The following is a 16,022-nucleotide window of genomic DNA, read 5'->3' on the forward strand; positions in this document are numbered from 1 at the left end:
CAGTTCAAAATTTGTTACAGGAGTACACAGGCGGCATAGCTTTGTTCAGTGGAGGACAACTGTAAGGAGTGGCGCAGACAGACACAAGTAGTAGGCCTAAAATAAAAAAGTAGGCTAAATGCAGTTCAAAATTTGTTACAGGAGTACACAGGCGGCATAGCTTTGTTCAGTGGAGGACAACTGTAAGGACTGGCTGACACAGTTACTAGGCCCAAATAAGTAAGTAGGCTAAATGCAGATCAAAATTTGCAACAGGAGTACACAGGCGGCACAGCTTTGTTCATTGGAGGACAACTGTAAGGACTGGCTGACACAGTTACTAGGCCCAAATAAGTAAGTAGGCTAAATGCAGTTCAAAATTTGTAACAGGAGTAGACAGGCACCATAGCTTTGTTCAGTGGAGGACAACTGTAAGGAGTGTCGCAGACAGACATGTAGTAGGCCTAAAATAAAAAAGTAGGCTAAATGCAGTTCAAAGTTTGACACAGGAGTACACAGGCGGCATAGCTTTGTTCAGTGGAGAACAACTGTAAGGAGTGGCGCAGACAGACACAAGTAGTGGGCCTAAAATAAAAAAGTAGGCTAAATGCAGTTCAAAATTTGTTACAGGAGTACACAGGCGGCATAGCTTTGTTCAGTGGAGAACAACTGTAAGGAGTGGCGCAGACAGACACAAGTAGTAGGCCTAAAATAAAAAAGTAGGCTAAATGCAGTTCAAAATTTGTTACAGGAGTACACAGGCGGCATAGCTTTGTTCAGTGGAGGACAACTGTAAGGACTGGCTGACACAGTTACTAGGCCCAAATAAGTAAGTAGGCTAAATGCAGTTCAAAATTTGCAACAGGAGTACACAGGCGGCATAGCTTTGTTCAGTGGAGGACAACCGTAAGGACTGGCTGACACAGTTACTAGGCCCAAATAAGTAAGTAGGCTAAATGCAGTTCAAAATTTGTAACAGGAGTAGACAGGCAGCATAGCTTTGTTCAGTGGAGGACAACTGTAAGGAGTGGCGCAGACAGACACAGGTAGTAGGCCTAAAATAAAAAAGTAGGCTAAATGCAGTTCAAAATTTGACACAGGAGTACACAGGCGGCATTGCTTTGTTCAGTGGAGAACAACTGTAAGGAGTGGCGCAGATAGACACAAGTAGTGGGCCTAAAATAAAAAAGTAGGCTAAATGCAGTTCAATTTATTACAGGAGTACACAGGCGGCATAGCTTTGCTCAGTGGAGAACAACTGTAAGGAGTGGCGCAGACAGACACAAGTAGTAGGCCTAAAATAAAAAAGTAGGCTAAATGCAGTTCAAAGTTTGTTACAGGATTACACAGGTGGCATAGCTTTGTTCAGTGGAGGACAACTGTAAGGACTGGCTGACACAGTTACTAGGCCCAAATAAGTAAGTAGGCTAAATGCAGTTCAAAATTTGTAACATGAGTACACAGGCGGCATAGCTTTGTTCAGTGGAGGACAACTGTAAGGAGTGGTGCAGACAGACACAGTTAGTAGGCCTAAAATAAAAAAGTTTGCTAAATGCAGTTCAAAATTTGTAACAGGAGTACACAGGCGGCATAGCTTTGTTCAGTGGAGGACAACTGTAAGGAGTGGTGCAGACAGACACAGTTAGTAGGCCTAAAATAAAAAAGTTTGGTAAATGCAGTTCAACATTTGTAACAGGAGTACACAGGCGGCATAGCTTTGTTCAGTGGAGAACAACTGTAAGGAGTGGCGCAGACAGACACAGGTTGTAGGCCTAAAATAAAAAAGTAGGCTAAATGCAGTTCAAAATTTGTTACAGGAGTACACAGGCGGCATAGCTTTGTTCAGTGGAGGACAACTGTAAGGACTGGCTGACACAGTTACTAGGCCCAAATAAGTAAGTAGGCTAAATGCAGTTAAAAATTTGCAACAGGAGTACACAGGCGGCATAGCTTTGTTCAGTGGAGGACAACTGTAAGGACTGGCTGACACAGTTACTAGGCCCAAATAAGTAAGTAGGCTAAATGCAGTTCAAAATTTGCAACAGGAGTACACAGGCGGCATAGCTTTGTTCAGTGGAGGACAACTGTAAGGAGTGGCGCAGACAGACACAGGTAGTAGGCCTAAAATAAAAAAGTAGGCTAAATGCAGTTCAAAATTTGACACAGGAGTACACAGGCGGCATTGCTTTGTTCAGTGGAGAACAACTGTAAGGAGTGGCGCAGATAGACACAAGTAGTGGGCCTAAAATAAAAAAGTAGGCTAAATGCAGTTCAATTTGTTACAGGAGTACACAGGCGGCATAGCTTTGTTCAGTGGAGAACAACTGTAAGGAGTGGCGCAGACAGACACAAGTAGTAGGCCTAAAATAAAAAAGTAGGCTAAATGCAGTTCAAAATTTGTTACAGGAGTACACAGGCGGCATAGCTTTGTTCAGTGGAGGACAACTGTAAGGAGTGGTGCAGACAGACACAGTTAGTAGGCCTAAAATAAAAAAGTTTGGTAAATGCAGTTCAACATTTGTAACAGGAGTACACAGGCGGCATAGCTTTGTTCAGTGGAGAACAACTGTAAGGAGTGGCGCAGACAGACACAGGTTGTAGGCCTAAAATAAAAAAGTAGGCTAAATGCAGTTCAAAATTTGTTACAGGAGTACACAGGCGGCATAGCTTTGTTCATTGGAGGACAACTGTAAGGACTGGCTGACACAGTTACTAGGCCCAAATAAGTAAGTAGGCTAAATGCAGTTCAAAATTTGTAACAGGAGTAGACAGGCAGCATACCTTTGTTCAGTGGAGGACAACTGTAAGGAGTGGCGCAGACAGACACGTAGTAGGCCTAAAATAAAAAAGTAGGCTAAATGCAGTTCAAAGTTTGACACAGGAGTACACAGGCGGCATAGCTTTGTTCAGTGGAGAACAACTGTAAGGAGTGGCGCAGACAGACACAAGTAGTGGACCTAAAATAAAAAAGTAGGCTAAATGCAGTTCAAAATTTGTTACAGGAGTACACAGGCGGCATAGCTTTGTTCAGTGGAGAACAACTGTAAGGAGTGGCGCAGACAGACACAAGTAGTAGGCCTAAAATAAAAAAGTAGGCTAAATGCAGTTCAAAATTTGTTACAGGAGTACACAGGCGGCATAGCTTTGTTCAGTGGAGGACAACTGTAAGGACTGGCTGACACAGTTACTAGGCCCAAATAAGTAAGTAGGCTAAATGCAGTTCAAAATTTGCAACAGGAGTACACAGGCGGCATAGCTTTGTTCAGTGGAGGACAACTGTAAGGACTGGCTGACACAGTTACTAGGCCCAAATAAGTAAGTAGGCTAAATGCAGTTCAAAATTTGTAACATGAGTACACAGGCAGCATAGCTTTGTTCAGTGGAGGACAACTGTAAGGAGTGGTGCAGACAGACACAGTTAGTAGGCCTAAAATAAAAAAGTTTGCTAAATGCAGTTCAACATTTGTAACAGGAGTACACAGGCGGCATAGCTTTGTTCAGTGGAGGACAACTGTAAGGAGTGGCGCAGACAGACACAGTTAGTAGGCCTAAAATAAAAAAGTAGGCTAAATGCAGTTCAAAATTTGTTACAGGAGTACACAGGCGGCATAGCTTTGTTCAGTGGAGGACAACTGTAAGGACTGGCTGACACAGTTACTAGGCCCAAACAAGTAAGTAGGCTAAATGCAGTTCAAAATTTGCAACAGGAGTACACAGGCGGCATAGCTTTGTTCATTGGAGGACAACTGTAAGGACTGGCTGACACAGTTACAAGGCCCAAATACGTAAGTAGGCTAAATGCAGTTCAAAATTTTGTAACAGGAGTAGACAGGCAGCATAGCTTTGTTCAGTGGAGGACAACTGTAAGGAGTGGCGCAGACAGACACAGGTAGTAGACCTAAAATAAAAAAGTAGGCTAAATGCAGTTCAAAATTTGACACAGGAGTACACAGGCGGCATAGCTTTGTTCAGTGGAGAACAACTTTAAGGAGTGGCGCAGACAGACACAAGTAGTGGGCCTAAAAAAAAAAAGTAGGCTAAATGCAGTTCAAAATTTGTTACAGGAGTACAAAGGCAGCATAGCTTTGTTCAGTGGAGGACAACTGTAAGGACTGGCTGACACAGTTACTAGGCCCAAATAAGTAAGTAGGCTAAATGCAGTTCAAAATTTGTAACAGGAGTAGACAGGCAGCATAGCTTTGTTCAGTGGAGGACAACTGTAAGGAGTGGCGCAGACAGACACGTAGTAGGCCTAAAATAAAAAAGTAGGCTAAATGCAGTTCAAAGTTTGACACAGGAGTACACAGGCGGCATAGCTTTGTTCAGTGGAGAACAACTGTAAGGAGTGGCGCAGACAGACACAAGTAGTGGGCCTAAAATAAAAAAGTAGGCTAAATGCAGTTCAAAATTTGTTACAGGAGTACACAGGCGGCATAGCTTTGTTCAGTGGAGAACAACTGTAAGGAGTGGCGCAGACAGACACAAGTAGTAGGCCTAAAATAAAAAGTAGGCTAAATGCAGTTCAAAATTTGTTACAGGAGTACACAGGCGGCATAGCTTTGTTCAGTGGAGGACAACTGTAAGGACTGGCTGACACAGTTACTAGGCCCAAATAAGTAAGTAGGCTAAATGCAGTTAAAAATTTGCAACAGGCGTACACAGGCGGCATTGCTTTGTTCAGTGGAGGACAACTGTAAGGACTGGCTGACACAGTTACTAGGCCCAAATAAGTAAGTAGGCTAAATGCAGTTCAAAATTTGCAACAGGAGTACACAGGCGGCATAGCTTTGTTCAGTGGGGGACAACTGTAACGAGTGGCGCAGACAGACACATGTTGTAGGCCTGAAATAAAAAAGTAGGCTAAATGCAGTTCAAAATTTGTAACAGGAGTACACAGGCGGCATAGCTTTGTTCAGTGGAGGACAACCGTAAGGACTGGCTGACACAGTTACTAGGCCCAAATAAGTAAGTAGGCTAAATGCAGTTCAAAATTTGCAACAGGAGTACACAGGCGGCATAGCTTTGTTCATTGGAGGACAACTGTAAGGACTGGCTGACACAGTTACAAGGCCCAAATACGTAAGTAGGCTAAATGCAGTTCAAAATTTGTAACAGGAGTAGACAGGCAGCATAGCTTTGTTCAGTGGAGGACAACTGTAAGGAGTGGCGCAGACAGTCACAGGTAGTAGGCCTAAAATAAAAAAGTAGGCTAAATGCAGTTCAAAATTTGACACAGGAGTACACAGGCGGCATAGCTTTGTTCAGTGGAGAACAACTGTAAGGAGTGGCGCAGACAGACACAAGTAGTGGGCCTAAAAAAAAAAAGTAGGCTAAATGCAGTTCAAAATTTGTTACAGGAGTACACAGGCGGCATAGCTTTGTTCAGTGGAGGACAACTGTAAGGACTGGCTGACACAGTTACTAGGCCCAAATAAGTAAGTAGGCTAAATGCAGTTCAAAATTTGCAACAGGAGTACACAGGCGGCATAGCTTTGTTCATTGGAGGACAACTGTAAGGACTGGCTGACACAGTTACTAGGCCCAAATAAGTAAGTAGGCTAAATGCAGTTCAAAATTTGTAACAGGAGTAGACAGGCAGCATAGCTTTGTTCAGTGGAGGACAACTGTATGGAGTGGCGCAGACAGACATGTAGTAGGCCTAAAATAAAAAGTAGGCTAAATGCAGTTCAAAGTTTGACACAGGAGTACACAGGCGGCATAGCTTTGTTCAGTGGAGAACAACTGTAAGGAGTGGCGCAGACAGACACAAGTAGTGGGCCTAAAATAAAAAAGTAGGCTAAATGCAGTACAAAATTTGTTACAGGAGTACACAGGCGGCATAGCTTTGTTCAGTAGAGAACAACTGTAAGGAGTGGCGCAGACAGACACAAGTAGTAGGCCTAAAATAAAAAAGTAGGCTAAATGCAGTTCAAAATTTGTTACAGGACTACACAGGCGGCATAGCTTTGTTCAGTGGAGGACAACTGTAAGGACTGGCTGACACAGTTACTAGGCCCAAATAAGTAAGTAGGCTAAATGCAGTTAAAAATTTGGAACAGGAGTACACAAGCGGCATAGCTTTGTTCAGTGGAGGACAACTGTAAGGACTGGCTGACACAGTTACTAGGCCCAAATAAGTAAGTAGGCTAAATGCAGTTCAAAATTTGCAACAGGAGTACACAGGCGGCATAGCTTTGTTCAGTGGAGGACAACCGTAAGGACTGGCTGACAGTTACTAGGCCCAAATAAGTAAGTAAGCTAAATGCAGTTCAAAATTTGTAACAGGAGTAGACAGGCAGCATAGCTTTGTTCAGTGGAGGACAACTGTAAGGAGTGGCGCAGACAGACACAGGTAGTAGGCCTAAAATAAAAAAGTAGGCTAAATGCAGTTCAAAATTTGACACAGGAGTACACAGGCGGCATTGCTTTGTTCAGTGGAGAACAACTGTAAGGAGTGGCGCAGACAGACACAAGTAGTAGGCCTAAAATAAAAAAGTAGGCTAAATGCAGTTCAAAATTTGTTACAGGAGTACACAGGCGGCATAGCTTTGTTCAGTGGAGGACAACTGTAAGGAGTGGTGCAGACAGACACAGTTAGTAGGCCTAAAATAAAAAAGTTTGGTAAATGCAGTTCAACATTTGTAACAGGAGTACACAGGCGGCATAGCTTTGTTCAGTGGAGAACAACTGTAAGGAGTGGCGCAGACAGACACAGGTTGTAGGCCTAAAATAAAAAAGTAGGCTAAATGCAGTTCAAAATTTGTTACAGGAGTACACAGGCGGCATAGCTTTGTTCATTGGAGGACAACTGTAAGGACTGGCTGACACAGTTACTAGGCCCAAATAAGTAAGTAGGCTAAATGCAGTTCAAAATTTGTAACAGGAGTAGACAGGCAGCATAGCTTTGTTCAGTGGAGGACAACTGTAAGGAGTGGCACAGACAGACACGTAGTAGGCCTAAAATAAAAAAGTAGGCTAAATGCAGTTCAAAGTTTGACACAGGAGTACACAGGCGGCATAGCTTTGTTCAGTGGAGAACAACTGTAAGGAGTGGCGCAGACAGACACAAGTAGTGGACCTAAAATAAAAAAGTAGGCTAAATGCAGTTCAAAATTTGTTACAGGAGTACACAGGCGGCATAGCTTTGTTCAGTGGAGAACAACTGTAAGGAGTGGCGCAGACAGACACAAGTAGTAGGCCTAAAATAAAAAAGTAGGCTAAATGCAGTTCAAAATTTGTTACAGGAGTACACAGGCGGCATAGCTTTGTTCAGTGGAGGACAACTGTAAGGACTGGCTGACACAGTTACTAGGCCCAAATAAGTAAGTAGGCTAAATGCAGTTCAAAATTTGCAACAGGAGTACACAGGCGGCATAGCTTTGTTCAGTGGAGGACAACTGTAAGGACTGGCTGACACAGTTACTAGGCCCAAATAAGTAAGTAGGCTAAATGCAGTTCAAAATTTGTAACATGAGTACACAGGCAGCATAGCTTTGTTCAGTGGAGGACAACTGTAAGGAGTGGTGCAGACAGACACAGTTAGTAGGCCTAAAATAAAAAAGTTTGCTAAATGCAGTTCAACATTTGTAACAGGAGTACACAGGCGGCATAGCTTTGTTCAGTGGAGGACAACTGTAAGGAGTGGCGCAGACAGACACAGTTAGTAGGCCTAAAATAAAAAAGTAGGCTAAATGCAGTTCAAAATTTGTTACAGGAGTACACAGGCGGCATAGCTTTGTTCAGTGGAGGACAACTGTAAGGACTGGCTGACACAGTTACTAGGCCCAAACAAGTAAGTAGGCTAAATGCAGTTCAAAATTTGCAACAGGAGTACACAGGCGGCATAGCTTTGTTCATTGGAGGACAACTGTAAGGACTGGCTGACACAGTTACAAGGCCCAAATACGTAAGTAGGCTAAATGCAGTTCAAAATTTTGTAACAGGAGTAGACAGGCAGCATAGCTTTGTTCAGTGGAGGACAACTGTAAGGAGTGGCGCAGACAGACACAGGTAGTAGACCTAAAATAACAAAGTAGGCTAAATGCAGTTCAAAATTTGACACAGGAGTACACAGGCGGCATAGCTTTGTTCAGTGGAGAACAACTTTAAGGAGTGGCGCAGACAGACACAAGTAGTGGGCCTAAAATAAAAAAGTAGGCTAAATGCAGTTCAAAATTTGTTACAGGAGTACAAAGGCGGCATAGCTTTGTTCAGTGGAGGACAACTGTAAGGACTGGCTGACACAGTTACTAGGCCCAAATAAGTAAGTAGGCTAAATGCAGTTCAAAATTTGTAACAGGAGTAGACAGGCAGCATAGCTTTGTTCAGTGGAGGACAACTGTAAGGAGTGGCGCAGACAGACACGTAGTAGGCCTAAAATAAAAAAGTAGGCTAAATGCAGTTCAAAGTTTGACACAGGAGTACACAGGCAGCATAGCTTTGTTCAGTGGAGAACAACTGTAAGGAGTGGCGCAGACAGACACAAGTAGTGGGCCTAAAATAAAAAAGTAGGCTAAATGCAGTTCAAAATTTGTTACAGGAGTACACAGGCGGCATAGCTTTGTTCAGTGGAGAACAACTGTAAGGAGTGGCGCAGACAGACACAAGTAGTAGGCCTAAAATAAAAAGTAGGCTAAATGCAGTTCAAAATTTGTTACAGGAGTACACAGGCGGCATAGCTTTGTTCAGTGGAGGACAACTGTAAGGACTGGCTGACACAGTTACTAGGCCCAAATAAGTAAGTAGGCTAAATGCAGTTCAAAATTTGCAACAGGAGTACACAGGCGGCATAGCTTTGTTCAGTGGGGGACAACTGTAACGAGTGGCGCAGACAGACACATGTTGTAGGCCTGAAATAAAAAAGTAGGCTAAATGCAGTTCAAAATTTGTAACAGGAGTACACAGGCGGCATAGCTTTGTTCAGTGGAGGACAACCGTAAGGACTGGCTGACACAGTTACTAGGCCCAAATAAGTAAGTAGGCTAAATGCAGTTCAAAATTTGCAACAGGAGTACACAGGCGGCATAGCTTTGTTCATTGGAGGACAACTGTAAGGACTGGCTGACACAGTTACAAGGCCCAAATACGTAAGTAGGCTAAATGCAGTTCAAAATTTGTAACAGGAGTAGACAGGCAGCATAGCTTTGTTCAGTGGAGGACAACTGTAAGGAGTGGCGCAGACAGTCACAGGTAGTAGGCCTAAAATAAAAAAGTAGGCTAAATGCAGTTCAAAATTTGACACAGGAGTACACAGGCGGCATAGCTTTGTTCAGTGGAGAACAACTGTAAGGAGTGGCGCAGACAGACACAAGTAGTGGGCCTAAAATAAAAAAGTAGGCTAAATGCAGTTCAAAATTTGTTACAGGAGTACACAGGCGGCATAGCTTTGTTCAGTGGAGGACAACTGTAAGGACTGGCTGACACAGTTACTAGGCCCAAATAAGTAAGTAGGCTAAATGCAGTTCAAAATTTGCAACAGGAGTACACAGGCGGCATAGCTTTGTTCATTGGAGGACAACTGTAAGGACTGGCTGACACAGTTACTAGGCCCAAATAAGTAAGTAGGCTAAATGCAGTTCAAAATTTGTAACAGGAGTAGACAGGCAGCATAGCTTTGTTCAGTGGAGGACAACTGTATGGAGTGGCGCAGACAGACATGTAGTAGGCCTAAAATAAAAAGTAGGCTAAATGCAGTTCAAAGTTTGACACAGGAGTACACAGGCGGCATAGCTTTGTTCAGTGGAGAACAACTGTAAGGAGTGGCGCAGACAGACACAAGTAGTGGGCCTAAAATAAAAAAGTAGGCTAAATGCAGTTCAAAATTTGTTACAGGAGTACACAGGCGGCATAACTTTGTTCAGTAGAGAACAACTGTAAGGAGTGGCGCAGACAGACACAAGTAGTAGGCCTAAAATAAAAAAGTAGGCTAAATGCAGTTCAAAATTTGTTACAGGAGTACACAGGCGGCATAGCTTTGTTCAGTGGAGGACAACTGTAAGGACTGGCTGACACAGTTACTAGGCCCAAATAAGTAAGTAGGCTAAATGCAGTTAAAAATTTGGAACAGGAGTACACAAGCGGCATAGCTTTGTTCAGTGGAGGACAACTGTAAGGACTGGCTGACACAGTTACTAGGCCCAAATAAGTAAGTAGGCTAAATGCAGTTCAAAATTTGCAACAGGAGTACACAGGCGGCATAGCTTTGTTCAGTGGAGGACAACCGTAAGGACTGGCTGACAGTTACTAGGCCCAAATAAGTAAGTAAGCTAAATGCAGTTCAAAATTTGTAACAGGAGTAGACAGGCAGCATAGCTTTGTTCAGTGGAGGACAACTGTAAGGAGTGGCGCAGACAGACACAGGTAGTAGGCCTAAAATAAAAAAGTAGGCTAAATGCAGTTCAAAATTTGACACAGGAGTACACAGGCGGCATTGCTTTGTTCAGTGGAGAACAACTGTAAGGAGTGGCGCAGATAGACACAAGTAGTGGGCCTAAAATAAAAAAGTAGGCTAAATGCAGTTCAATTTGTTACAGGAGTACACAGGCGGCATAGCTTTGTTCAGTGGAGAACAACTGTAAGGAGTGGCGCAGACAGACACAAGTAGTAGGCCTAAAATAAAAAAGTAGGCTAAATGCAGTTCAAAATTTGTTACAGGAGTACACAGGCGGCATAGCTTTGTTCAGTGGAGGACAACTGTAAGGACTGGCTGACACAGTTACTAGGCCCAAATAAGTAAGTAGGCTAAATGCAGTTCAAAATTTGTAACATGAGTACACAGGCGGCACAGCTTTGTTCAGTGGAGGACAACTGTAAGGAGTGGTGCAGACAGACACAGTTAGTAGGCCTAAAATAAAAAAGTTTGCTAAATGCAGTCCAACATTTGTAAAAGGAGTACACAGGCGGCATAGCTTTGTTCAGTGGAGGACAACTGTAAGGAGTGGTGCAGACAGACACAGTTAGTAGGCCTAAAATAAAAAAGTTTGGTAAATGCAGTTCAACATTTGTAACAGGAGTACACAGGCGGCATAGCTTTGTTCAGTGGAGAACAACTGTAAGGAGTGGCGCAGACAGACACAGGTTGTAGGCCTAAAATAAAAAAGTAGGCTAAATGCAGTTCAAAATTTGTTACAGGAGTACAAAGGCGGCATAGCTTTGTTCAGTGGAGGACAACTGTAAGGACTGGCTGACACAGTTACCAGGCCGAAATAAGTAAGTAGGCTAAATGCAGTTCAAAATTTGCAACAGGAGTACACAGGCGGCATAGCTTTGTTCATTGGAGGACAACTGTAAGGACTGGCTGACACAGTTACAAGGCCCAAATACATAAGTAGGCTAAATGCAGTTCAAAATTTGTAACAGGAGTAGACAGGCAGCATAGCTTTGTTCAGTGGAGGACAACTGTAAGGAGTGGCGCAGACAGACACACGTAGTAGGCCTAAAATAAAAAAGTAGGCTAAATGCAGTTCAAAATTTGACACAGGAGTACACAGCGGCATAGCTTTGTTCAGTGGAGAACAACTGTAAGGAGTGGCGCAGACAGACACAAGTAGTGGGCCTAAAATAAAAAAGTAGGCTAAATGCAGTTCAAAATTTGTTACAGGAGTACACAGGCGGCATAGCTTTGTTCAGTGGAGGACAACTGTAAGGAGTGGCGCAGACAGACACAAGTAGTAGGCCTAAAATAAAAAAGTAGGCTAAATGCAGTTCAAAATTTGTTACAGGAGTACACAGGCGGCATAGCTTTGTTCAGTGGAGGACAACTGTAAGGACTGGCTGACACAGTTACTAGGCCCAAATAAGTAAGTAGGCTAAATGCAGATCAAAATTTGCAACAGGAGTACACAGGCGGCACAGCTTTGTTCATTGGAGGACAACTGTAAGGACTGGCTGACACAGTTACTAGGCCCAAATAAGTAAGTAGGCTAAATGCAGTTCAAAATTTGTAACAGGAGTAGACAGGCACCATAGCTTTGTTCAGTGGAGGACAACTGTAAGGAGTGTCGCAGACAGACATGTAGTAGGCCTAAAATAAAAAAGTAGGCTAAATGCAGTTCAAAGTTTGACACAGGAGTACACAGGCGGCATAGCTTTGTTCAGTGGAGAACAACTGTAAGGAGTGGCGCAGACAGACACAAGTAGTGGGCCTAAAATAAAAAAGTAGGCTAAATGCAGTTCAAAATTTGTTACAGGAGTACACAGGCGGCATAGCTTTGTTCAGTGGAGAACAACTGTAAGGAGTGGCGCAGACAGACACAAGTAGTAGGCCTAAAATAAAAAAGTAGGCTAAATGCAGTTCAAAATTTGTTGCAGGAGTACACAGGCGGCATAGCTTTGTTCAGTGGAGGACAACTGTAAGGACTGGCTGACACAGTTACTAGGCCCAAATAAGTAAGTAGGCTAAATGCAGTTCAAAATTTGCAACAGGAGTACACAGGCGGCATAGCTTTGTTCAGTGGAGGACAACCGTAAGGACTGGCTGACACAGTTACTAGGCCCAAATAAGTAAGTAGGCTAAATGCAGTTCAAAATTTGTAACAGGAGTAGACAGGCAGCATAGCTTTGTTCAGTGGAGGACAACTGTAAGGAGTGGCGCAGACAGACACAGGTAGTAGGCCTAAAATAAAAAAGTAGGCTAAATGCAGTTCAAAATTTGACACAGGAGTACACAGGCGGCATTGCTTTGTTCAGTGGAGAACAACTGTAAGGAGTGGCGCAGATAGACACAAGTAGTGGGCCTAAAATAAAAAAGTAGGCTAAATGCAGTTCAATTTATTACAGGAGTACACAGGCGGCATAGCTTTGCTCAGTGGAGAACAACTGTAAGGAGTGGCGCAGACAGACACAAGTAGTAGGCCTAAAATAAAAAAGTAGGCTAAATGCAGTTCAAAGTTTGTTACAGGATTACACAGGCGGCATAGCTTTGTTCAGTGGAGGACAACTGTAAGGACTGGCTGACACAGTTACTAGGCCCAAATAAGTAAGTAGGCTAAATGCAGTTCAAAATTTGTAACATGAGTACACAGGCGGCATAGCTTTGTTCAGTGGAGGACAACTGTAAGGAGTGGTGCAGACAGACACAGTTAGTAGGCCTAAAATAAAAAAGTTTGCTAAATGCAGTTCAAAATTTGTAACAGGAGTACACAGGCGGCATAGCTTTGTTCAGTGGAGGACAACTGTAAGGAGTGGTGCAGACAGACACAGTTAGTAGGCCTAAAATAAAAAAGTTTGGTAAATGCAGTTCAACATTTGTAACAGGAGTACACAGGCGGCATAGCTTTGTTCAGTGGAGAACAACTGTAAGGAGTGGCGCAGACAGACACAGGTTGTAGGCCTAAAATAAAAAAGTAGGCTAAATGCAGTTCAAAATTTGTTACAGGAGTACACAGGCGGCATAGCTTTGTTCAGTGGAGGACAACTGTAAGGACTGGCTGACACAGTTACTAGGCCCAAATAAGTAAGTAGGCTAAATGCAGTTCAAAATTTGCAACAGGAGTACACAGGCGGCATAGCTTTGTTCATTGGAGGACAACTGTAAGGACTGGCTGACACAGTTACAAGGCCCAAATACGTAAGTAGGCTAAATGCAGTTCAAAATTTTGTAACAGGAGTAGACAGGCAGCATAGCTTTGTTCAGTGGAGGACAACTGTAAGGAGTGGCGCAGACAGACACAGGTAGTAGACCTAAAATAAAAAAGTAAGCTAAATGCAGTTCAAAATTTGACACAGGAGTACACAGGCGGCATAGCTTTGTTCAGTGGAGAACAACTGTAAGGAGTGGCGCAGACAGACACGTAGTAGGCCTAAAATAAAAAAGTAGGCTAAATGCAGTTCAAAGTTTGACACAGGAGTACACAGGCGGCATAGCTTTGTTCAGTGGAGAACAACTGTAAGGAGTGGCGCAGACAGACACAAGTAGTAGGCCTAAAATAAAAAGTAGGCTAAATGCAGTTCAAAATTTGTTACAGGAGTACACAGGCGGCATAGCTTTGTTCAGTGGAGGACAACTGTAAGGACTGGCTGACACAGTTACTAGGCCCAAATAAGTAAGTAGGCTAAATGCAGTTAAAAATTTGCAACAGGAGTACACAGGCGGCATTGCTTTGTTCAGTGGAGGACAACTGTAAGGACTGGCTGACACAGTTACTAGGCCCAAATAAGTAAGTAGGCTAAATGCAGTTCAAAATTTGCAACAGGAGTACACAGGCGGCATAGCTTTGTTCAGTGGAGGACAACTGTAACGAGTGGCGCAGACAGACACAGGTTGTAGGCCTGAAATAAAAAAGTAGGCTAAATGCAGTTCAAAATTTGTAACAGGAGTACACAGGCGGCATAGCTTTGTTCAGTGGAGGACAACCGTAAGGACTGGCTGACACAGTTACTAGGCCCAAATAAGTAAGTAGGCTAAATGCAGTTCAAAATTTGCAACAGGAGTACACAGGCGGCATAGCTTTGTTCATTGGAGGACAACTGTAAGGACTGGCTGACACAGTTACAAGGCCCAAATACGTAAGTAGGCTAAATGCAGTTCAAAATTTGTAACAGGAGTAGACAGGCAGCATAGCTTTGTTCAGTGGAGGACAACTGTAAGGAGTGGTGCAGACAGACACAGTTAGTAGGCCTAAAATAAAAAAGTTTGGTAAATGCAGTTCAACATTTGTAACAGGAGTACACAGGCGGCATAGCTTTGTTCAGTGGAGAACAACTGTAAGGAGTGGCGCAGACAGACACAGGTTGTAGGCCTGAAATAAAAATTAGGCTAAATGCAGTTCAAAATTTGTAACAGGAGTACACAGGCGGCATAGCTTTGTTCAGTGGAGGACAACCGTAAGGACTGGCTGACACAGTTACTAGGCCCAAATAAGTAAGTAGGCTAAATGCAGTTCAAAATTTGCAACAGGAGTACACAGGCGGCACAGCTTTGTTCATTGGAGGACAACTGTAAGGACTGGCTGACACAGTTACAAGGCCCAAATACGTAAGTAGGCTAAATGCAGTTCAAAATTTGTAACAGGAGTAGACAGGCAGCATAGCTTTGTTCAGTGGAGGACAACTGTAAGGAGTGGCGCAGACAGACACAAGTAGTAGGCCTAAAATAAAAAAGTAGGCTAAATGCAGTTCAAAATTTGACACAGGAGTACACAGGCGGCATAGCTTTGTTCAGTGGAGGACAACTGTAAGGACTGGCTGACACAGTTACTAGGCCCAAATAAGTAAGTAGGCTAAATGCAGTTCAAAATTTGTAACAGGAGTAGACAGGCAGCATAGCTTTGTTCAGTGGAGGACAACTGTAAGGAGTGGCGCAGACAGACATGTAGTAGGCCTAAAATAAAAAGTAGGCTAAATGCAGTTCAAAGTTTGACACAGGAGTGCACGGGCGGCATAGCTTTGTTCAGTGGAGAACAACTGTAAGGAGTGGCGCAGACAGACACAAGTAGTGGGCCTAAAATAAAAAAGTAGGCTAAATGCAGTTCAAAATTTGTTACAGGAGTACACAGGCGGCATAGCTTTGTTCAGTGGAGAACAACTGTAAGGAGTGGCGCAGACAGACACAAGTAGTAGGCCTAAAATAAAAAAGTAGGCTAAATGCAGTTCAAAATTTGTTACAGGAGTACACAGGCGGCATAGCTTTGTTCAGTGGAGGACAACTGTAAGGACTGGCTGACACAGTTACTAGGCCCAAATAAGTAAGTAGGCTAAATGCAGTTAAAAATTTGCAACAGGAGTACACAGGCGGCATAGCTTTGTTCAGTGGAGGACAACTGTAAGGACTGGCTGACACAGTTACTAGGCCCAAATAAGTAAGTAGGCTAAATGCAGTTCAAAATTTGCAACAGGAGTACACAGGCGGCATAGCTTTGTTCAGTGGAGGACAACTGTAAGGAGTGGCGCAGACAGACACAGATAGTAGGCCTAAAATAAAAAAGTAGGCTAAATGCAGTTCAAAATTTGACACAGGAGTACACAGGCGGCATTGCTTTGTTCAGTGGAGAACAACTGTAAGGAGTGGCGCAGATAGACACAAGTAGTGGGCCTAAAATAAAAAA

Source organism: Ranitomeya variabilis, chromosome 4, assembly GCF_051348905.1.
Source record: "Ranitomeya variabilis isolate aRanVar5 chromosome 4, aRanVar5.hap1, whole genome shotgun sequence".
Lineage (NCBI taxonomy): Eukaryota > Metazoa > Chordata > Amphibia > Anura > Dendrobatidae > Ranitomeya > Ranitomeya variabilis.